Below are 25,694 nucleotides of genomic sequence, written 5' to 3'. Positions count from 1 at the left end.
TCTTCTTTGGGAGAAACAGTATCCCCTCCCTCATCCTACTGAACATGTTTCTTGCTTGACCTTACCTCCATGGCTGCAGTAATTGACTAGAGATACCATAACACTTAGGAAGGTATTTGGCTGCAAGTAACCTAAACTATTTAACAGTAGCTTAAGCTGCAAGTAAGGGTTTATTTTTCTCACATAATACGAACACTAGAAATAAATAGTTGCTCACATTTCTTCTAGTGGTTCAAAGAATTTGTGCCTATGTCTTTGCAATTCCCTTGGTAGTTCCCACATATGTATTAACTCATGGCTATTGAAGATCAAAGCAATATATCTGCTCTAAGGGCAAGAAGAAAAGCAAGAGGAAGAAAGGAAGAAAGGCAGAAAGAGGGCTCCAATCCCCGTTAATCAAGAGAGTAAATGGGGTTTTCTTTTCTTTTCTCTTTCTCCCTTCCTTCCTTCTTTCCTTCTTTCTTTTTTTTTTAAATATGCATGTGCCTTAACTGGGAATCAAACTGTGATCTCCTGGTTCATAGGTCGACACTCAACCACTGAGTCACACTGGCCAGGCCAAAATGGGGTTTTTAGAAACTCCTGCAACACCCTTTCCTTGGAATCTCATTGAAATGAAGTGGTTTTTAAGATACCTGCAGTTGCAAAAAAGAAAGAGAAAACAATAGGATAAGATTGTAATGCTTAGCTTAAAATAATCAAGGTCAATTGTGTGGGGTTGGACCCACTACATCCCTAGACAAAATTAGGGTTCAGTTAAGAAGTTGAGCTCTAGCCAGTTTGGCTCAGTGGATAAAGCATCGGCCTCAGGACTGAAGGGTCCCAGGTTCCATTCGGGTCAAGGGCACGTACCTTCAGTGCAGGCTTGATCCCTGGCCCTGGTCAGGGCTCATGTGGGAGGCAACCAATCAATGTGTCTCTCTCACACTGATATTTCTCTCTGTCTCTCCACCTCCCTTCCACTCTCTCTAAAATTCAAAGAAAAACTATCCTTGGCTGATGATTAACAATAATAAGAACAACAATAAAAAAAACAATAAAAAAGAAAGAAAATAAAATTCATTTAAAAAGGGGAAAAAAGCAGTTGAAAATAGGTAGGTGAGCCCAAGGCTGTCAAAACATCCCATCCCACAACCTTAGTGATTTGTCTTAGATGAGCACAAGACCCAAATCTAGCTGACAGAACCCTTACACAAGATTGTTGAAACTAGTGAGACAGCTGCGTAGTCATGGAGTAGGCCGAATAAAGACTCCTGTGCTCAGCTAGTGTGGCTCAGTGGTTGAGCATTGCCCATGTACCAAGAGGTTGCTGGCTTGATTGCAGGTCAGGGCACATGCCTGGGTTGCATGTCCCCAGTAGGGAGGCAACTGATTGATGTTTCTCCCTCATCAATTCTCTTCTTTCTCCCCCTCCCTTCCTCTCTCTCTAAAAAATATTTTTAAAAGACTCATGTGAGAGAACAAACCTGACATAGAAAGAAGACAAGGTAGGAAAAGAAAATCCAAATGCAACTCAGGGCACTGATTCTTACAGTAATTGTTAAGGCCGGTTTTATATCTACCCTTGGTTATAGATTCCAATCAATTCTCTACTATGCTCAAACTAGGTCAATTTAGATTTCTACTCCTTGCAACCAGACCTCCTGACTAACCTATTTCTTTATGTTTCCCTCTTTCCAGCCTCTTCCAAGTTCAGTCAGTGCAGCAGTGAGCCTTGGAGTTGATTTTCTCAAACAAAATATCCAGTGATGCCACCACTTTAGTATATGTGATGCTTTTTCCTGTCACCTGCAAGATTAAGTTCCAACACCTTATTATATTAAAAACCTTTTCATAACCTGGCTCAGGCACAAGTACATGCTTTGGCCATATAAAAACTTTAATACTTTAAAAAATACTACGCATTTCCATGCCATGATAGCTTTTATTGGGAGGTCCTTCCCCATGTTGTCCAACTAGATAACCCCAATGAATTGCTCAGAACCCAACACAGCATAGCTTGCCTCTATGGCTTCCACTGACCCATGCAGTCACACTTAAAACATACACACACACATAGCTGCAAAAAGTCTCACTCATCCTTTGCTCAGCTCCAACAGACCCTTTTATCACACATTGGATTGCATCGCAGTATAAGTACTCCTAGAGAAGTGTGAGTCCCCCAAGGGCAGGGTCTGAGAAAATTCAATGAGTGTTTGCTTAATTGAAATAAGTGAATTATTTGCACAAGTGGAGGGGAAAAATTCCTTAAGTCATCTGAATTTTTCTACCATTTGTTTCATATTCAATTAAATCACTCAGCACTTCTATTCTTGCATTGCTATTATAGTAGGCTCCCATCTTGTAGTAATGCTACTGGTATCTTATAATTTAAAGAATATGTCTATGAATGATAATATGCATAATAAATCTGCATTGTGTTTTAGCCCAGCTTTACAGGTATGAAATACTTTGATAATTTGATTCTATAATTGCAAGCATCCTCCATATTTATGTATAGCCGTAATAATTATAACTTCCATATTTCTACAAAATTTATTGGTAATATGTTGAAAAAGATAAAATTGAGAGTCACCCACTAGGACCCATTGATAAGGCTGACATTGATCCACTGATGAATACTCTTTGAGCCTAGTTTTCTTTTTAATTTTTAAAAATTGAGGAGTAATTGACATGAGCCTCATTCTTTATCTCACTGTGAATCCATCTAACTAGAGTTTCATCCAAGCCACAGTTCTTAACCTTGCTCTCAAGCATTTAGTAATTTTAGATTTGGATTGAAAATGCATAAATATGCCTATTTCAGAGATGAAGAAACCTAGCCTCAGAAAAGCGACGTGACTTGTGAAAGCTTATAAAAGTGATAAGTGGTAGAGTCAGGTTAGTTTTCTGATTTTAAATTCCATCATTGCTTCATTACACAACAACCCTCTCAACTGGGACTCAATCAAATGTCCTACAAAAATGAAACACTGTACCTATAGTGTTTTTCTTATCTCAACAAAGCTCATTTAAATAGGAAATAATTTTTCTTTGGTATGATTTGTTTTCAATGAATCCATGAAATTTCTGAGCAAGCATGGCTTCTTTTTCTACAGGCATATCAATCACCTGTTAATAATATAATTTAATCCCAAATATCTCTTCTGGTTTTACAAAATGCCTCTACTTAGAGTATTTACTCAGCTTCTTATAATCCCAGAAACTGTAAGACTTTTGTAGATCTTTCACTCTGTAAACTTACTTGCTCATGAGCTGTATGATACAAGGAGGCTCAATGTGGCTATGGAAACAGTGAATAAGGTTAACGCCAATCATATTTCTTCTTCTTTTTTTTCAATCTCTGGAATTGTTCCTCCTAAATTATTGGCATGGGAAGTTTCATCATTTCTACATGAAAAGGGATTACAGGCAAAAATCCATTTTGGAAGAAAAGGACTGCACATTTGTCTTAAATTTGCATGCAAAGCAAGCCCGCTGTTTGTTTTTATTTACATTTTTATGTATTTGGTATGGTTGGAAGACTTACAGACATTGGGGTAGGGGACTAAAGCACTGACCACTGTGGCTTGCTTTGCATGCAAATGCAAGACAAATATGCAGTCCTTTTGGTGTTGCCACTGGATCCTGGCCTGTTACTTCACATGTCTGAATTCCCATATCATCCAACTGACATGCTTGCTCTGCAGTCAGTAAGACCAAGGATTGAACAGAAGCCTGCTAATTGTCCAAATCACTCATGTCTGGCTGCCAATTGGCAGTTTCCCCGGAACAGTAGTACACTGCTCCGTAAGAGAAGTCACTGTTGACCAACCTGAGACACTTTCATCCCCCAAGGGGAGCACAGCAGAGGGACTCAAATACTTTGCCAATGAGAAGTCTGAAGACTTAATTTCTCCAGAAAGAAGCAGCCTGCTATGCAAGCCAGTGAAATCACAAACCAAGAAATCCAGACTATAAAATTCCTCTTTGTAAAATTCACACTGTGATGGAGGTAAAAGATTAGATCTATACTTAAATCTCCTCACTTTGATGTCAGATAAGCAAAAAGGAAAGAAGGAGGAGGAAGAGAAGCAAGAAGAGGACAAGGGGAAGGGAGGGGAAGGGAGAGGCGGTAGACTGGTTAATATTCAGTTTTCAATGGAGAAATTCCTTAGAGGACAAACGAATATGTCCAGCTTTGGCACATATTATAACTCTTATCTAAGTTTTCCTATATACCACATAGTTAATTATACATTTTATAGACACACACACACACACACACACACACACACACACACAGCCCTGATTCAGTAAAGATAACAAATGTAGGAACCCTGTTTCTGAATTGTCAGGGCAATGTGACCAAAAAAAGATTACTACTCAGTGAAAATCAATCTCCTAAGTTTATGAGTTTAAAGGCATTTCCATCATTTGATATTGTCAGGGCCAACTCTGAGGGCAAGGCCCTAGGAAAGTATTGCTCTGTGTGCCCGTTCAGAATGAGATCAAACTGATAACATTTTTTGAAATTTGGAGTTAATGTCTCTTGAAAGGGAATATAGACACAAAAGGATATCTGTACTATAGGGATGGTGAAGAACTGGGAAGGAGAAGGACTCAGTTGTATGATTTGGTAAGGTTTTGATGAATTTAAGAAGTAGGGAGACTTCATTTTCTATATGTGGGTCGTAAGTATTTTAAATGTCTCTTGGTAAGCCAATGTCCTTCCTTCTGCTTCATAAGCCATCTCTTAAACAACAATGTAGGAGTGCCCCTAAAATGATTATTTATAATCTAAAGTTGATCCTAGACATGATTTTTAAAACTCAATTAAAATAATCAGCCATTTCCATACTTTTCCAGGACTCTGAAATTTGATTAAATTTATTGGTCACTGCAAGGAACAGTATATCAATGTTTGTTTCTAATAAAATTTATAAGTTCATTATTTTAACTTTGTTATTTTCCTTCAATTTCTAATTGTTGACATAGTGAAAGATTATTGAATTTAAGTATTCATAGACATATGTTAGGTTAAAATATCATTCTATTACCTGGGTAATTGCCAACAAGAACGATATTTGCCTGTATTGAAGTGCAACCATATCCCTCATGTTAAGGTCTGACTGTTTTTAGAAGTAGGGGCTTTCCTTAATGTGGAAACTAAAGAAATATCATTAGGAACTTGGAGGAGACTTTCAACTCTCAAAACATTCTTTTTTTGTCTGCTAATAGGTTTGCCCACAGAGTTAAACACTTGGAAAAACATTTTGCAAAGAAAAATGTGAAATGCTTGTGCATGGGAAATCTTTACTCCACCCAGGAAAAGATAAATTGTACTTAAGAACTACTCTTTAAGAGTGAGATGTTTATTGAAATGAGAGGCTAATTGTCAAAAATGATGAAAAACAAATGTGAAAAGCCCTGTGTTTGGAACTCTGGCCACATGGAGTGCTTAAACAAGCATATGCTATATTTCAAAAGAAGAGGCATAGTTTCAGACGTTGCCATTTTTTTGGAAAAAAAAAATGTTCAGTGTAAGAGTAAAAAAAAAAGGACATGGCTGCCAAGAAATATGAAACAAGAAAAACGGTACATGTATGCCAAAGCTATATTCTTTGAAATGTTGGAGCTCTACTTTGATATCAGTTTAGCTTTTTTATGATCTTTAATGATATCACAGACCAGTCCTCCTGGAGACATGTGCTAAAGAGGCTGATATGTGAGAGCTGCTAGAAATAGGACAGAATTCTCAATGGATATGAGATATATAGCTCTGCTTGGCCAAGTTCTTAAGCTTCCCAAGGTTTTCCTATTAATTTCCAGAGCATCCCAGAATAGGGTTTCTTAAATTTGGCACTATTGACATTTTGAGAGATGAATTTTTTGTTGAGAGAAGGCTGGCCTATACATTGTAGGATGTTTAGCAGCAACCCACAACCTTGGCCTCTCTACGCAAGATGCCAGTAGCAGTCCCTTCCCAGTGGTGACAACCAAAAGTGTCTCCAGATATTTCCAAATGTCCCCAGGGTTGGTAGATGGGGGGATAGAAGAAATTGCCACTGATTGAAACCCACTCCTCTAGAGGATAAAACATGGATGTAGGGCTCTCAGATAAACTGTGTATTGTATATTGGCTAATGTGTGCAGCAAAGACGCAAACTTCATGGAGCCAGGACAAAATAACCCTGGCCTAGGATAAACCCCACTAAAAGAGGCCATAAAATTGATAATCCTTCTATTACTTTCAGATTGTAAGCACTGTTTCTGGTGCTGCCACCAATTTTGCTCCTGGCTCTGTCACTTGCCCCTGATGTGACCCAGGGCTTGTTGTCTGACTCCAATAAACCTCAGTTTTCCTATCACAGAATGGGGTCAATACATACCTCAGAGGATTGTTGTATGTATCAAATAGAATAGCATATCTTAATACTTACACTGTAAAATTCTCTATTTAAAAATCATTTATTATAATATGACTCAATTCATATTCAGGTTCAATGAAGCAGGTATGTTATTCCTTTTCTTAACCACTAACCCAATCAGTACTAACAGATCTCATTAACTGAAACAAGTTTAAATAATCATACAGTAGGACTTACAAATAATGAGAGCTCTTTCCGGCTTTTATTTTGACTTGCCTTTAGTTACCCCCAAGTTGGATGCACATGAGTTACTTGCTTCTGTGCCATCAGCCCACAGTTCTTGTTTTCAGTGGGAGTGCTGGGTAAGACAGTCAACATCAATGTAACTGCACTTTGACAAGCCACAGAGTTGTTTCAATAAACACACAACATGCTGAGCTGTGTGCATTTAGGAAAGGGGAAATGTTGACCAAAAATGTCTAATTTGGGGGCCCACCAAGTCACCATAACTCAGTGTTCTCCTTAAATCATGGTGAGATCCAGGTTGCTCAAAGCTTCATGTTTAACAGAAATAACATCAGCCACAGACGAAAGGATGGGAAGGACTCTCACAGCAGGCAAGAGCAGACAATGATTCAAGTGACAAGAAGAGACAGGCCTGTCTGGGGTGTCTCCTGCTGATTTCTGCTGAAATTTTCCCAAAGACCATGCTGCTCAGAATTGTGAAAGTGGACCAATGACTACTATGAGAAACAAAATATTCTTCTTTACAAAAGCTTCCCAGAGGAATTAGGATGTTTACAACACTTGGAGCACAGCCAAGCTGGTGTGAATTCCAGCACAGCATGGAGAAGTGATCAAGTTTACAACCTCTGGTCTGTACACAGGGCAAGTGTGCCAAGATAATAAATAGCTCCCCAAGAGTGGCATTACCTAGAGAGCTCTCTGGAGGATTCTACAAGGGGGAGATGATTGCTGATCTACAGTCACGTCCATTGGGAAAATCTTGGCTTCAACCAGCTGTGCAACCTCAGGAAGTCCTCACCAGAGGAAAACATCTGGGGCCTTCAGCTTGGCCTGACCGGTTAGGCCAAAGAGTCATACACTGTCCCCATCTCCTTCCAGCCTCATCTCCAATTTGATGGTGCTTATTTATTTGTATTGGCAGGACTCACCCAGGAGCAAGAAACAGAACTATGGCTCACACCAGATTAGGCCAAAGACAAATTCATTGACTCAGTAAAAGGAAGAGTTGACTCGAGAAAAGAAGCTCCTAAATCAAAGGATACCAGGCAAGCTCAAGTTCCATCTCAGTGTGAATGTGGAGTGAGCATTTATCAGAAGAAGGGGACTTCTGTTCTGGGCACACAAAACCATGTATGTCCATTCCTACATTTAGTCACTTCCCACGTATAATCTTGATGGACAGCAGTGTCAATGCTGTAAATTAGGCCCACTGCCTAGTTTTGTAAATAAAGTTTTACAGGTGCAGCCAGGGCCATTTGTTTATGTATAATCTGTAGCTGGTGGAAGAGTTATATAGTTGCTATAAGGACTGTGGGGCCTACCAAGCCAAGCCTATATCTACTACCTGGTTCTTTACAGAGGGGGAAAAAGTGTTGGTCCCTCTTTTAAATAAGTTTCTCAGGGAATATCAGGATTTAAAATCTGGCTTAAGTAAATCCAAAACTTTGTTTTGACAAAACTTCCCAGTATCTAAATGTTTCTTTAAAAGAAAATTGGTTACATATTTATTCCTGTAGTTAACCCTGAGACATTTAGTTGCTTACACCTCGCCTTTAGAAAGGTTATACCATATGAGGTAATATATACTTATTTTTAAACTTGTCTTGCATTATGTAGGGTTGATAATTCATGAAAAAATAATTAGGCATCCCATCATCCTAAACATTCAAGAATTATATGTATTATGGTTATTACTAGATGCCCAGTGCACAAAATTTGTGCACGGGTGTGATCCCTAGTCCTGGCTGGTGATCAAAGTGCAAGCATCTGGCATGGAAGGGCAGGTCCTAGCTGACCCCTGGGCCCTGGGCAGCACCCGGGCCCCTGGACCTCCACCTGCCCCCCTCCAACTAAGTCACGGAGCCTGAGTCCTCACACGGAGATGCCGTAAGCACAGCCACACACCGCAGGCTGGGGCGCAGTGTGGGCCTCTGGGCTGCCCAGCAGTGCCCCACGAAAGCCAGGCGGGCAGTGCATTCTCTCCCAGCCAGCCTTGCAGACCTGCTCCTGCATGAACCCACAGGGTACCCAACCAGCCCCAGCGGTACCAGCACCTGTGGCACGGCTCACCCGAAAGAGGCCACATGAGTACAGGGTGGGATCCTCGTGGCCACCTGGCACCTGAGTCGGGGGGGCTTCCCCAGCGTGCAAGCCCTGGCATCCCGGGGGAGGGGAGCAGGGGGAGTGAGAGCGAGCTCGGCGGACACCCGGCATTCTCACCGCACCTCCGTCCCATCACCCCCACCCCCAGATAGCCAGGGAGAGGTTGCAGTGCATTGCCAATGCCCGCCATCTTCTGCGCCACACCCTGGTGGTCAGCTCACGTCATAGCGAGCGGTTGAACTCCTGGTTAAGGGGACAATTTGCATATTAGGCTTTTATTATATAGGATTTCCTGTTGTTTTAATTAACCAACTAATGACAAATCATAAACAAATAAGAAAGATCCTTTAATATATTTAAATCTCTTGAAAAGTCTACAAAGTCTGGACAAGATTTGACAAAAGTAAATGCCTATACTCTTGTTGATTTAATTATTACTGATTAAAATAATCATATTCCCTCCAGGTTTGACATAAACACCCCTGAACTTGTTTTAGCTCAAGATTTCAAAAAGGCCTGGGGCTAAAATCTCTGTAATGGACTTTCTTCTCCTCTTCATTTTCTCTCTGTAATTGCTAAAATTCCCTGTCAGTTAGCTCATGGAAAGACTCTTCTGGTCTCCTAATGAGTTAGAAAAATCCATACCCTATTTCCTCTGACTTTTCCTCATATTCTTTGACTTAATATCAAAACAGAGGGAGATAAAAAGTAAAATAAAATAGGACAAATATTCTACCCTCTTTTTGCCTCTAAGAATTTTCTTGATGCACAGTTTAGATTTTTAGTGATTTTTCTTAATAATGCTAAGTTTAACTTTAAAAAGGTTCATTTAAAATAATTGAGCAACCAAACACTTATTGAGGGTCAGCTATATTCAAGCAAAGCACTGTTTTGGGCAGTAGTGATTATAAAAATGTCTAAGACATCATTCCTCAAGAAACTCCCAATCCCGGAGGAAGATAAACAGATAAACCTTAAATCACACTTGGAACATAAGGGTTTTGGTGGAGGAAAAGCAAAGTGCTATGAGAGTATAGTGCAGGGAGCAATTAATTCCAAATAAGGAAGGAGGCAAGGTGCCTAGAAATTGTTTCACAAGGAACATGTATTGGAATTCCATCTTAAAACTCTGATATGTGTGAAAGGTTAAGGATGAGGGCTCAGGTTCACTGTATTTTAAGAAGAGAGATGAGCCCTGGTCAGCAGTTCAGTGGTTAGAACGTCAGCCTGCACACCAAAGGGTCACAGGTTCGGTTCCCAGTCAAGGACATGTACCTGGGTTGCAGGTGATCTTTGGCCCCAGGTTAGAGACAAGTATTCTTGGGTAAGGATTTTAAAAAAAGAAGATAGATGAACAATGGCAAAAAGATATGTGTGTCTCTTTTAGTAACTTACCATATAGCATTGAATTTACTTGTTTTTCCTTTTTTATTGAATTTATTGGGTGACATCCTATATAATAAAAGCCTAATATGCTACATGTCCAGTTGTTCGGTCGTCTGTTCAACCAATCAAAGCATATTATGTTAATGAAATGCTAAGACCACTCAACCGCTTGCTATGACATGCACTGACCACCACGGGGCAGATGCTCCGACCAGTAGGTTAGCTTGCTGCTGGGGTCCGGCTGATTGGGACTGAGCGAGAGGAGCCGGACACACCCTGGAGCCCTCCTGCGGTCCCTCCCTGGCTAGCCAACCTCCTGCGTCCCTTCCCGGCCCCAATTGTGCATCAGTGGGGTCCCTCAGCCTGGCCTGTGCTCTTATGCAATCTGTAACCCCTCGGGGGATGTCAGAGAGCTGGGATTGACTGGATCCTGCAGGCCAGGCTGAGGAACCCCACTGGTGCACCAGGCCTCTAGTTGGTTAATAAAATTACATAGGTTACAGGTGTACAATTCTATAATACGTCATCTGCATATTGCATTGTGTGTTCACCATCCCAAGTATCCTTCCATCACCATTTATCGCCCCCCGCATAGCCTCTTGAAATTACTTGTTCATGGGTCTGCCTTTCCCCCCAAATCTCAAGGTCCTAAGAAAGGGCAACATCTCCATCACTGTACTACCAGAGCTTTGCAAGTAGGTGTCCATTGAATTCAGCAATGAATCAATCATGTTATGCAATCCATTCCTTATTTTACTTATTCCCATTGCAATTCAAGTTTTCCAAAATTTAAGCTTTTAAAAACCCTATAAATAATTTTAATCCCAACCTAAATATTACTGTTTTACGAGGACAATATATTTAACTTCCCAGATCCTCAGCTCATTTTCCTAGTCTACAACTTGAGAATTGGGGGAGGGAGGTGGGGAACTGCAGGGGAAGAAAATAATATTCATGTCACAGAGGTCAGGATAAGATGAGACAACACATATCAAGTGCCCAATTCCATGTTGGACCATGGAGGTAATCAATTTGGCTTAATTTCTTTTCTCATAAAATAAGGAGCAATAATTGTGTTTTCCACATGCTCAATACTAACACAGAAATTTCTAAAACTATGTCCCGAGGCCCTGTTTCCCCTGTGAGCTCTTCCCAAAGCCTCCCATATTTGAATGCATTTGGGGAACGCTGTATATCAAAGTCCTCTCCTGGCAAGTTACAGGGTACATAGCATCTTAAGGCTCAGAGAAGTCCCACAGTAAATAAGTCTGTTTAGCTTTGTTTGTTCCAACTTACTTGACCACAGATTTACTCCCTCTCCCGCCCCGCCCACTCCACCCCCACACACAAACACCAGGACTCCTGAGGACATACTTGCACTCAGTTCTAAGGAGGGCATTTTGCACTCATCACTTTCATTCTACCACCCACCCCACAAATGTCCTTGCCCTTATTCACACCTAATTGCCTAAGTGAGTAGAGATAGAAGGAAGTTCGTTTTTGTTTTGTTTTGCCTTCTGGCTCTGAATAGCTGTTTTACTATGTCATGAGTCCTGTTCTCTTAAATGTTAATTAAACATTCCTCTTTCCATTAATACTGAGCATTTAAAAAATCAAAGCAAAATAATTAAAGGTCATGCTATTTAAGGTTTAGTTCATAGTTTTTTCTTTTTTTTAAACCTGTACTTTTGGGTTATTATTATTATTATTATTATTATTGTAGAGATTTAAATAAAGGTCTTTAATGACTCACACCACCCATGGCTCTCATTCCTACCCCCTGCTGCCAGCACTCAAACAGGCCCAGCATTGCTGTCATTTGTCATTTAACACCAGCTAATGTGCCTACATGGGATTCAGCCCTCTTTCATCACAGTTTCACTTTTTACTAATTTTACTTTCACTATTATCCATCAGTCCCAGCCTGAGAATATTTGCATCTTGTAAAAAAATGCCATATTAATGATACTTTTCCTCTCACATCTTGAAACTAGTAAAGTAGAAATTCCTCTTTCATAAGCTCAGAATGCTAATAAAAAAGTTCCAGAAGCCTTTCATAAAAAAGTAGTAAGAAAACAAAACAAAAAACCAACAACACTCTAGTAGCATAACATATACTATACAAACCCATTTCTAAAAATGTTAATGGAAAATATTTTTCCCTTCCACTTTCTCTATGTTAGTGTCATACCCCAGATTCTAAGTTCCTTGGTGGCTGAAATAATGGAAACTTACCTTGTTACTGCCTGGGCACTTAGTATAGTATCTTGTGCATAAAGTGCTCTCAAGTATTTCTTACTGAACTGAACTGAATTTATATCTTTAAAGAGTTAAGTTTTCTAGTGAGAGTTGTTTCCAGGAACACCTAGATCTTTGAAGAGTAATTGTATATCAACTTATGGAGTTTTCACATGAGTAAGCTCTGAGTACATCAGTAGAAAAGAAAGAAAAGTGGCCCAAATGTCCCAAAGCTCAAACCATTCTTGATTCTTAAGAAAAAATAAAATGTATTTACATTTGTGTTAGACTCCGTTTGTTCAATAACATCTTGATTATCCAGAAACAACAACAGGGTGTTATCTTGATGGTTTCAACTTTCAAGAGGAAGGGGTGAGGAGGAAAGAAAGAGAAGAAAGAAGAGAGGGGGAGAGGGAGGGGAGGGGAGAGCGACAGAGGGAGGAAGATGCTATTTTCAAGGTTTACTTGTGTGTGTTTTTTATTTCAAACAACTTTGACAGTTTGTCCCAGAGTGAGTCTAAATTAAATTGAATTTGTGTATATCCATTTTTTTAAAACTTCCTATTGTACTGTCATCTTAAAAAGGGAACATTTTGATAATGAATTTATCTTTACCACCAACTCATTATGAATAAAATTCAATAGTGAGCCATAAGATATAATAATTTAAAAAATAAATATCTCTAAATTAAAAATACAAAATTCTGTATGTTTGCTTCTTCCTTTATTGCTATTGAACTTTATACAAGGTACCTCATCATAGAAAGGAAAGAAAGATCCATGCCTGGCCTTTGCTCACAGCCTGAACACTGTTGAGTATGGTGCTGACTTTTGCTTTCCAGTTGAACATATCTGTTCCTCTGTGTGCTAAGGAAAGGACCAAAACTCCCAGTGCCTCTCTCTAACCAGTCATGGCAAAACCTTCTTTTGCACAGCACTCCATGGAATCATTTGGCGGCAACATAACAAAACCATCTAGTTGATCTTTGTAGTAAGTCCATGCCTATTGTTTTCTTCATTGCTATAACAATAAGTACTTTTATGGGGCAAATCAAAACTCTCAATTTCTTAAATAACTTAAAAAAATTAAAGTCTGAGTCAACAAAAAGACTCTTCTGTTGCAAATGATCATTGCAAAAGAAAAGTTCCATTTACCCTCAGACAAATACTGTTTTAACGTTAGACTGGACTAAGGACAATAAAAATCACTCACTCAGATGATCTTTCAGCATTTATACAATAGTAATACAAACAAAGACCATGAATCTAGACAGCAATCTTTAGGTGATCTGGCATACATTACATCTGCATTTTCTAATTCAGTGAAATGAAAGCACTAAATTAGGGAAAAGGTTATCATAAAACCTGCACACACTAAAGAATACATTAGAATATTCAATACATTAGAATTGAGGGGCCACTGCTGTTATAGATCTACAATCTTGAACATTACATTTATTTTTAAAATAATGGTCTTCAGATATTTTTGAACATTTAGATTATCAAAGAAACTATTGACGAGACTGACTTTTTAAAGTAGAAAAAAGTTTTATTTTTCAAATTTTTGATAAAAATAATTTTTAAATTAAAGGTAGGTGTGTGTGTGTGATTTTTTATTAAAACATTGTTTAATTTGAAATTTTAGTTTATCAATGCACTCTGCTTTCCAGGAATTTTGTTTTGTTTTGTTTTTTAGTTGAATTTTAGTTGCTAAGACTTGTAATTCAGTTTCTGAATAATAAAATCATCCAAGACCTGATAACAAGGAAACTCATGAAAGATAGCCTATGACATTTTCTACAATGACTTTTCCTAACATAATTTTAAAAATCAGTTTGTAATTAATAAGATTGTTTTCCCTCCTTTTTTAAGTGACCAAAAATTTTCTATTAAAAGCCATATTTTCCGATTTATATTGTTGACCGTGTTCTTTTTTTCCAAGTTGGATTTTTCACCTGGAGGTGTAGTCATTCTTTCAGGAAAATGGCACTTTATCAGAATATATCATTATTCAAAATGTCTGTGTCCACAAAGCTTGAAAGTAGAGCAAAATTTCAAGGTGCGGTAAAAGAGTTACGCGAGTGCTTTTCTTTGCAGAAAAAGCAAGTTTGCTTTTTCAGAACAACCCGGATAGCATCAAATCACATTAACTAACCACCTGGACCTATTCCAAAGAACCAATTTCAGTCACTGGGTTTTCTCACTTGGAACAAGATAATGTCATTTTTTTTGACACAATTTGCTGACATCCAAAAAGTCTCTGACCCAGGAGAGCCTCAACTATGGTCACTACCCATAAATGCCTAGAGTCATCTTGCATTCTGGGATCTAGCATAATTTCTGTTTTTCTCTGATGTGACCAATCTTTCTTTCTGGGATGTTAATTTATATGAAAGCGGATGTTTATAAATAAATATGAAAGTGTCCTTGAGGCATGGAAAATTTGGTCTTTGGAGGTTTTCTGTTTGGTGATGCTTGGTTAGGTTGTTTTCTTTTTTATCTCAGAGTTAACACAAATCAGCAGTTTGTGATGCCCTATTGCAATCAAGACCAAAAATTTAATACCAATAAAGCAACATCAAGAAAATCACTAGAGTACTAGGCTAGCTATTAATAATGACGATAATAATAATAATAACTTTTATACCTCTGGAGTGCCTTTCATCTGAGCATCTCAGAAGACTTTACTGATAAATACTTGATTTTACACAAATAAACATGTTTTTTCAATTACATGCACTTCTATAAAGTTTCTTCAAATATCACAGTTAATTATAAACATAGAATCCCTCGATTTTAGCATGTCAATTGTATATATACTTTGCTTATTTAAGAAATATTTATGTACTTTTTGATAATCTAGAAACAGCTTGCTTCCTGGTAATTCATTATACTAGGTGTTATCAAAGTTAAACATCTATTATTCTAAAAGGTACCAGAATGAATATAAATATATGCATCTTTTTATGGGTCAGGAATAGAAATTCTAATTAGAAAAGCAAAGCTTTCCAATTTGAATGTTTGTATAGAAAAATTATATTTTCAAATATACATGTGCACATACTCCTTGGGTTTAATGATGGTCTGCCATGTTGTAAGGTATCGGAGATGGGAGAGTTCTCTAGGAATAATCTTTCCTCTTCTGTGCTGCGTGGTCCCCTCCAGGGATGGTGCTAAGGAGTGTACCTGATGGAAAAGGACAGCCTTGCCCCAGGATACACTTTGCTCTGCGGTGAAAGGCATAAGGTAGATAATAGTCCCCTGATAGAACCTATACTCAGGATCCCCAGGTTCATCCATGAGCAATCCAGAACATTTGACTTATGACTTAGTCGTTTAGTCAATGTTGCATAGACAACAACAGCAAGTCCCATTAGTCAGAAAGCATACTGAGGACTAAAAAAGGTAAGGGTTGAGGAAGATCCTAGCACAATGTCAGGCCCTTCTTGACTTCTTTTTACCCAGAAAAACAATCCCATTGAAAATTAAAATAAAACAGGAAAACACACACACACACACACACACACACACACACACACACACACACAGAAAGCAGACTAAAGTTTAAGCAGAGAAAATTCAATTGCTGCCTTATGGTCAGGTCTTTTAGCCTAGAGTTATGGATTGCCAACTCTCTAGGTTTCAGGTGATTTGTAAGGAAAATTTGGGGGAATGATATACATGAACATTTTTCTAGAGTCCATCCCTTTCATCAGAGACTTCAAAAAGTCCCTGACCCAAGAAAGTTTAGAAATTTCTGCCTTACAGTGATAATAATATTGTCAAGAACAATGACATGACAGGAAGTTTTCTCCCTCATTCCCTACCCACCATACCCTCACAAAGTCACCAAAAAAAAGTTTTACAAATTATAACATTGATAATTTAGTATCTGTTTCTGATCATTTCCTGATGATTTTAATTATAAAGGAAAATATGCAGCCCACAAGCCTTGGACTACTGGTCTACCATTCCCAGGACATGCTAGCCTATCGATGTGTTCTGTTTCTTTTCTTCCTCCTCAATACTTCATATCTACAAATCTCCTTCTACTAATTTCTGGATTTAAAAAAGTCAAAATGTTGATCAGTAGCTATGTGGGGCAAGATGGAGATGCAGAGTATTTGTGAATCCTGGTTATTAGGGTTTGTAGAGCAGCTTATAGTGTAAAAATATTTAATTGTAAACTGGGGTATGATTAATTTTCATGTTACAGATCAGAAGATGGGGTTTGGAGTGGTTAATGATTTGTTCAATTTTACTCAGCTAGTGCAGGACAGAGCCAGGACTCAAGCCTAGGAGAGTCAACTCACAATCCCACATTCCACCAGCTGAGACCACCTTCCCCAAAGGAATGCAGCCTGGCCCTCCTTTCCCACACACTCCATAAAGAAGGGCTTGGAAATCAAATACATCACAATGAAGGTGGTTCTGTAGTGGAGATATTAGAGGATCTGAAAAACAAGACAAAGAGCTGTTTAACTTTCGTATTTGGGACATGACCAGAAGATCCTCTATGAACAAAGTACTGAAATGTACCTTTGAAAGTACATCCTCAGGATGGAGTTGGGACAGGAAATAACTTATTATTCTATTTTTTCTAACAACTTTCCCAAAACCTGTATTTTGGATGAATCAGCCATCAAAAAAAGGAGTTTAATCTACCTGCTTTAGTGTATCACAGTTTTTCATCAACATTGCTCCTTATCTAAGACACTACCCTTAGCTTCAGTTCTCTCCAAGTATACTGGTACTGGCTATTTTTTTACTACAGTCAAACCTGCTATAAGTTTTCCAGATCGGTCTTTCTAAAATACATGCCAGGTGACATTAGCCTCCTGCTCAAAAATGCTTACTGATCATGACCATTGCAAAATACTCTTCAGGGTTTCTATAACCTGAACTTACCTCACCTCTTCAATTTTATCTCTTTTTATTCCTCTAAAAGGGTGACAATATGTGGCATGTTTATCATGGCATCCCTCCCAAGCTCATGTATTCATTCAACAAACAGTGGATGGTGCATCATGCAGGTCCTTGGGCTCAGGGAGAGAATTTGTTTTTTTACTCAACGTCATGGGAAACCAATAAAGAATTTTAAGCAGAGAAGTGCCACCATCTGATTAATATTTTTTAAAAATCAAAAAGACATCGATAACCAAGATATGCTTTTGCCCTCACAGGGAACTGAAAATATGATAGTAACAATGTTGTAAAGCAAAAGTAGTAAGGAATGGAAAAAATATATAGCGTGTTGTACAAATACGTGTTTATTTCAGATCCTCAACTAACAAAAAATAAGATTGGAAAATGTTTGAGGTTCCATCTTACGGTTGAAATAATCTCAAGTCTATCTAGCCTGCATCTATAGTCTGATCAGGTTGTAGAGAGACAAGGTGAGAGTTAGAATTTTCAGTCACAACTTCAATTTTTGGGCCCAAATCTACTATAAGAGTCTGGAGGTTGGAGGAGGGCAGAAATAGAATATAAATTTTAGAATTCATCAGAAAGCAAGCTTAGCCCGAATTTTAGAGTATGAAAACACATAGTATTCCTAAGTCAATTCCACATATAAAACTAGCTAACGTCTAAGAAAAGTCAGCAGAAATATCACAAAGAGCACATGCACAGCATGCCCACCAGTTTTGAGTAAGATCGTCAAGAACTAGGATCAAGGTCTTCGTATGTTTATAGCCTAACACTAGGGATGTTTGGGGTGTTGTTTTTGCTTGGTTTTTCTTTTGAAGTCTGATGTAATATCTACAAAAATGTAGAATAGGAAAAAAGTGTGGAAATAGATTTTAAACACATGTATTTTAGAGGCAATCTAAGTGGGAGGTTGCATTGCCATGTGGAAAGCCAGGGTTGTTTTTTTCAGATCTCTAAGGGCCTTTGAGGTTGCAACAGACTTTCTTTCTGTTGGACCTGAGTTGCCATATCACTGAAGACACAGCATGAGGTGCCTAACCCATCTCTGAGACCTCTGTGTGGGCTGATGTCGACATCACTTGCCTGACTGCCTGGATTCCACACGGCTTTTACTGTTTACCCTCTAAATCCTGTGGCTCTGAATCAATAACTTCTATTTTGTACAAAAGCTTCTGTTAGAAACATATGAACAAGGCAGAAAGAGAAAGTGTACTTTTTGGGAGTTGCACACCACCACTGTTCACACTGGAGGACATCGATCCAAGATCGCGGCTGTGTACGATAGGACATATGGAAACTGAAAAGCAAATCTGATGACACCTTACATGAGTTACAAAACCCACGGATCCAGAGCACCAGCTTGTCATTTGTCGACTCTGTCAAGGCCAGTTCCAAACCTGCCTTCTGCCACTTGCAGCAAAGCCCCCAGCACTGTCCCTGAGGGAGGCGGCTACAATGAGGTGATGAAGCTCTGCTTGGGTTGCTTTCTTCATGATGCAACAGAGAATGTCACCCTGAATTAACTTCCTTAACCTTTCTTTTGATCATATTCCCAGGTAGCCACAGCAATTCCAAACTGCAGCCAATTCAGTTTGAAGATACTACAAGTAAGCTTCTACAGCTGTGACAGTATTGAAAGCAATGATTTCCTACCAGGTAGGGTGGGCAGTTTGGAACAGCCTTATACTAGTAAGCCTTTGATTCACAGACTGGAATCCTGTGTTGGGGCCATGCAGCTCTTGATGTAAAATATCACCCACCCATCTCAATTTGCGTAGTATCTGACTCAACGACTACTTGAGGCAGAAATCATTCAAGTGACACTCTGAGGAAACACGTTCACAATTTGATTCTACACATTAATAATGAGGAAGAATTTTCTCTAGCCTTTAAACAGCCTTATTCCTTTCAACTCAATCATCTTTACCTGATACGCCAATTGGTTCAGGGTCAGACAGGAAGCTTGAGGCAGCATCTGGGTTTGATTCCTTTTTCAGCCCCATCTCCCATAGCCAGTCTACAATCAAGTCCACCTTCTTTCTTTTTTTAAAATATGTTTTTATTGATTTTTAGAGAGAGAGATAGAAATATTGATGAAAAACATCAATATTGATCAGCTGCCTCTTGCATGCCCCCTGCTGGAGCATCAACCCATGCACCAAGATGTCCCTGGTTTGATTCCACCAGGCAAGTTCCCTGTCCAGGAATCAAACCAGTGACCTCTTGGTGCATGGGTTGATGCTGAGCCACTGAGCCACACTGGCAGAGCAAGTACACCTTCTTGGTATCATGTGTATCCTCCCCTCCCTATGGATTTCCTTTACCATCTCAGAACATAAGCCCTCATTATCCATTACTGGATTGTCATCATAGTCTTCTAACTAGTTTCTCTTCCTCCAGTTTCTCCCAACTTTCAATCCACCCTTCCCAATGACACCAGGTTATATTCCAACATACTGCTTAAAATAATTGCTTTCTCAAGGTAACCCAGCTAACAAGTAGAAAGCAGATGAGAGCCCAGAGAGAGTCTACTTCAGTCCATGCTCACATCTATAAGCCTGCCCTGTCTCAGCATCAATGCTTGGGACTGGAATTCGGTCCTTCATGATGGACACAGAGCACTTTCCCAGCTTTTCTCCTACCAGACCTATACACCAGTGGTTGGTTTACTTACATTTCCTATAATAAGCTTTCTATCTCATTTAGGCTTCTTTCAGCTATGAGTAATTAATTACACAAACAACTCAAGTGACTTAAACAGTAAAATGTATTATCTCATACAAGAAGCCCAGAGGTAGGATAGGTACAGAGATAGTTAATGCCAGTTTAACATCAAACCTAGAACCCAGATTCCTTCTATCTTCCCACTCTGCTATGTTCAACATGATCTCATGTGAGCTCCTTTTTGTGGTTACAAGACAGTTCCAGGAAATATGTATAAATATGACAACATTTAGCGAAAGTGAAAGAAAAGAGTAGTTCCACGTTGCATCATGCTTTTCAGTGAAGAATCATTTTTCCATACCCCTACTCATACCCAGCTTCCCCACCAAACTTCCCTTGACATCTCATTGGCCATAGCTATTTCACCATCACCGGACAATCGGTAAACAAAGCACCATAAAGCCAGGTGGATTCAGCAGCTTCCAACGTCTTTGAGATATGACCACAGTGAAGAATACATTATACATCCCAACTCGGTGCACACATACATACATTTCATACGGCATATAGAAAACATAAATAAGTTTCATAAAATGAAATTTATCCTGACTATGCAATGCATTCAGATATTTTCTGTTCTATTTTATTCTCTATACTACTCTATTCCTTTATTTAAAAATTCAACCACTAAATTGATTTTATAACTCACTAATAAACTTCTACCTGCACTTTCAAAAACACCAGTTTGCATTAATGAGAATTTACCCAAGTTATGCTGGAGAGGAGTGAATTTAGGAATATTATCAAGCCAGTATGTTAGAAGGGGATAAGTGTGTCTTAGATTACATATATATTTATCATTCATCCATGCCTGTGACACCCCACACTCAACACTCATTTGCTAAAATTGGGATATTTCAAACTTGGGATGTTCCAAATTACTGCTGAAATGGCTGAAGTTTTTATTTATAATTTAAAAAAAGAACACAACTGTCATTCCTCAGTAGTTTGTAAGTCACAGAAAATAAATCAAATAATTTTTTAAAATTCAAGATCTAGTTTCTTTTGATGATATAAGTAGGGTAAAAGGCCATGGGAGTTCAATTAATTTACTTTAAAATGCTCCTTTTAAATGATGTTCAAAGAATAAATCACTAAAGATTAATCAGGAAAGACTGTGTCTCTCCCCCTTGTTTGGAATATCTAAGGATCTGAGAGCAGCTGCTCTGTCTCTGTTCTCTCTATTCCTGATTCATCTTGCGTGTGACCCTAGGGAGGGGTCACCCTGGGGCCCTAAATCACGTGAGTGTGCACATACAGCCTGCTTTTTTCTCCCTGCAAATACCCTGCCCTCGCTAACCTTGCTGAGCTCAGCAAAGGCTTTAGAACACCTGGGCTTTGTAGCTAGGCCCCCATGGAGCCTGGCTCTTCACAGACCTGCGATCATTTGTATTTTTACAGTAACAGTGATGGATCCAATGTACCTGAGCCTCTACTGGGCACAAAGCCCTGTGCAAGACTGCAGGGAACCCCACATAGATAAACTGCAGTGCTGATTCTTAAGTGATTTGAAACCTAACACAGGAGACAATCCTGCAAACAGCTACATAAGACAGAATTTAATAGGGGAGATTGAAAGGGTGCTAACATTTGAGGAGTACCCACTAAGGACAGCTACATAAGACAGAATTTAATAGGGGAGATTGAAGGGGTGCTAGCTAACATTTGAGGAGTACCCACTAAGTGCCAGATACCTTGATAGGTGATTTATGTAAGCTACCTCGTCAAAAAGCCATAACTCTTTTGCAGTATTGTCATCTCCATTTTGCAAATGAGGAAACTGAGGCTCACAGAGCCCTAGTAACCCTTCCAATAGGATACATTTAGTAAGCAGTGGAGCCCAAGTCAGAATGAGATCCTTTAGGCCCCATAGTTTATTGTTTATTTTCCTGTCACTTTTTCCGAGTCCCTAGACAAAAAAGAATTTTAATTGAAATATGCATTTGAAGCAGAAAAGGAATGTGTTTGCAGTAATGGGGGCAGCAAAGGGTGCTGGGTATAGAGGACAGCCCTGCCAAGAGTTTGGCAGGCAGGAAAGAGCAGGCTGGGCTCAGAGGATGCTAAGCAGTACAGTTTGGTTGCCACATGAGGTGTTCTTAGTGGAGTGAAAGCAAATCTAGAAAAGGTACCGAGTTCTCACTTCCCCAGCTTTTTTAATTCTGTGGAGGTTGCAGAGAAGGAAGCCCTTTCCACAACCTGCCCATTAGATTGTGAGTCTGGAGGCATGAAGGGCCTTCTCAGAACAGGAACCAGATGTTATATTCCTCTGTGACCCTCGCGGTGAAGCTCAGTGCTTTGCAGCTAGTAGGTCTGCAGTCTACCTCGAATGAATGAATGAAAGACAAAGGAGGGCTTTCTGCTCTCTCTTACCAAGTTCCCTAAAGTCAGGGTAAGTGTTGGACAGTGGGTAGAGGGGACAGAGCTCTGGTCACACTTGGCTCTCTATACCAGCCTCCAGATGAGTGAACTAAACAGATGGCCTGTCGTGGAGTCAAACATCATCCCTTCTTCTGTCATACAGAAATGATGTGCTGGAAGGTGGAAAGTCTTCAAGAGAGAACAGACAAAAGATAGGAAGTGCAAGCATTTTAGAGGGTTTTCAATGAGCTCATATTACCATACCTGCAAGTTCCATACTACCATACCTGCAAGCTACCTATTTTGCACATGAATCTGGAATTTTTTTCTTTTCATCTTTATTGTTCAGAGCATAACTATGAATCTGGTATTTTACTTTACAAAGAGGAAGAAAGAAGCCTACATTTCTCACTGCAGGTTACTTATTGCCTTGTGGGTTAGGTGTCACTGGTGTGGTGACTTAGCAGCACAACACACCATAATCTGGGTGCAGCTTTGTGCAAAAGCTCAGCTTCAGAGGCTTTGCAAGTTGTTAATATATAGGTTAATGCCAAACAGGAAGAGACTAAAATTCGTGGCATAACTGTTTTTGCAAGATTAGTTTACTGGGCTTTACAGCCAGATAAAAATGAGCTCCCCTGGAGTAGTCACAACACAGCTTGAGCAAAGTTCAGCCCAAGCTGTGGGGGTGGGGGTACGGTGATGAGAAGACACAGAGGATGTGAGAGGAAGTCTGGCCTTAGAGATACACCTGTCCTGGTACAGTGAAGGCTTTGAGTTCTTAATGAATGGTAGAGGTAGTAGCAGTAGCGGGAGTTGCAGTCATACTAAATAGGAAGTTATTAGTGACAGTTATTGTTAATGTTTAATGATATCTTCCATTGGCATTTATATGCCAATCACAATGCAGGATAAAGGTGGGCTGACCATATTTAAAGTAGCAAAGGTTAGGTAGAAAAAAATAGAGACTTTCATGTTAGTGTTATCCAATAATCAGTGAAAACAGATGTCGGATGTGTTGACTTTGAATGAGTGGGCAAAGTCTGTGACTCTGGCATCATGAGTTGGATGGTTTCCCAGGTGTGACATATTGACTTTTTAGGGCTTCATCCTACAAGGATGTCCTCTTAAGCAACAGGTGAATCTGGAAAAGCATCATGACACAGTCAGTGTACGGACCCCTCTGCTGAGTTACCATGTGGCCAAAACTGTCACATGCTTGGTTAGCTGCAGAGAAGTAAAATACCAGTTTCAATCAGCAGTGAGGAAAAACATCTATGATGTAAAAGCCAATAGTCTTCTAATGTATATTACTTTGTATATTAATATACAATGTGTAGTAATTGCCACACTTGTTCATAAAACATGATGGGATGTTTTCAATTAAAGAAAAAATAAACTATTATTAAGAAGTTTTTGGAAACCAACAAAGAAATCTGGTGCGAGAGTACACCAATATGGTCAATAAATAGTTCTTCCCTTTCATCCTCTCATTTTTTAATGTAACTTAAAAATAATTTCTATCTTCAAGCTGGGGACTTACACTAAGCTTGCGAATACAACACAGCACACAGTTCTCTCTCTTTTCTCTCTTTCTTTCTACCTAATTTTGTAGCTACAAACATAAATGCATTCCCAGGCACAACAAAATTAAATGCAGGAAGAAAGCCGATTTGTTAGAAAATCTAGGTTCTAAGATTAAGAATTTGATCTGCTTCCAAAGTATAGCCATTGCAAATGGGAGCTTTTGTTTTGTTTTGTTTCTGTATAGGGAACATTCAAAATATTAATTAAAGACTGGGGGAAAACTCAGTATTCTTCAGTCGTGAATCTGATCATGCTAGATTGAGGCATTTGGTGAAATTTTGTATCTCTGCCACCACCACACTGATTTGCCAAATCCTCACTAGGCTTATGTGAAGAAACCCTGCAGTCACAATGGGGATCTTGTGACTTGGGTAAATGAGATGAAACTTTTTCCTGGTGAGCTGAGTTCCCTAGCACTCCCCTGCAAAGCCTTGCTTCTGAACTGCAGTCTCTAGGTAAAGATCCTTGATAGTACGGTAAAGGTAGAAATGGAGGGCGCTATTTGAAGGCTTTATTTTGTAGTGTCTTTTTTTTTTCTTTTAATTTAAACATTCTTTTTTATCTTTATTGTTGAAAGTATTACAGATGTCCCCTTTGTTTGTTTTTTTCTCATTGACCCCCTCTACCCCGCATTCACCTCTCCAAGGCCTTCACCACTCTATTGTCTGTGTGTCCATATGTGCATATAAGTTCCCTGTTTAATCACTCCCCACCCCCACCTCCTTAAACTTTCCTTTTTTAAAAATTATTTTATTTAATATGTTTTTTTATTGTCGATAGTATTACAGATGTCTCCCATCCCCCCCAAACCCCCATCTTCTCAGCCCCTATCCACCCCCAGGTCTTCACCAACCTATTTAGCCCCTATCCATGGGCTATGCATATCTATATCATAAAAGGCCTGTGGTCATGACGCTGTAACGGTGTCACGACCAAACGAGCAGCAGCTCTCGCGACGGGCGGGGTGGGGCGCCGGCAGCATCCACAGAGTGTGCAAGGGCGGGGCAGGCCCTATCCATGGGCTATGCATATCTATATCATAAAAGTCCTGTGGTCGTGACGCTATAAGGGCGTCACGACCAAATGAGCAGCAGCTCTCGCGGCGGGCGGGGTGGGGCGCCGGCAGCATCCACAGAGTGTGCGAGGCATTGCGGGGCTAGGCACCAGCAGCGTCCATGGAGCGTGTGAGGTGTTGCGGGGCAGCGGACATGGCCCTGATGGCAGACTAGGCCTAGGGGACCCTACATGTGCACAATTTAATCGTGCATTGGGCCTCCAGTAAGTGTGTAAGTTCTTTGGTTTATCTCCGCTCATCCTCCTATCCTCACATTGAGGTATGTCAGTCTGTTCCATGTCTCCATGCTTCGGATCTTATTTTGTTGGTCACTTCATTTTGTTCATTAGATTCCACAAATAAGTGAGATCATGTAATATTTGTCTTTCTCAGATTGGCTATTTCATTCACTTAGTAGTGCCTTAAGTATTATGGTTGATCTGCTTTACGTTACAGATGAGGACATTCTAACCCCAATTATTTAAGAGACTTTGCCCACAGCCTCATTCATAGTAAATCCAGCAAATCCAGTTAAGAACCCAACTCTTTTTGCTCCACAATTCAAGGTTCTGTCATTTATGGCACTAAAATTTGTCATTGTCACAGTGAGATACATCTCACACTTGTCAGTATGGCTATCATCAACAAATGACAAGTGCTGGCGAGGATGTGGAGAAAAAGGAACCCTCATGCACTGCTGGTGGGAATGCAGACTGGTG

Source organism: Myotis brandtii, unplaced genomic scaffold (assembly GCF_000412655.1).
Source record: "Myotis brandtii unplaced genomic scaffold, ASM41265v1 scaffold8, whole genome shotgun sequence".
NCBI lineage: Eukaryota > Metazoa > Chordata > Mammalia > Chiroptera > Vespertilionidae > Myotis > Myotis brandtii.
The sequence above is the reverse complement of the archived record's forward strand: the minus strand, read 5'-3'. Positions refer to the sequence as shown.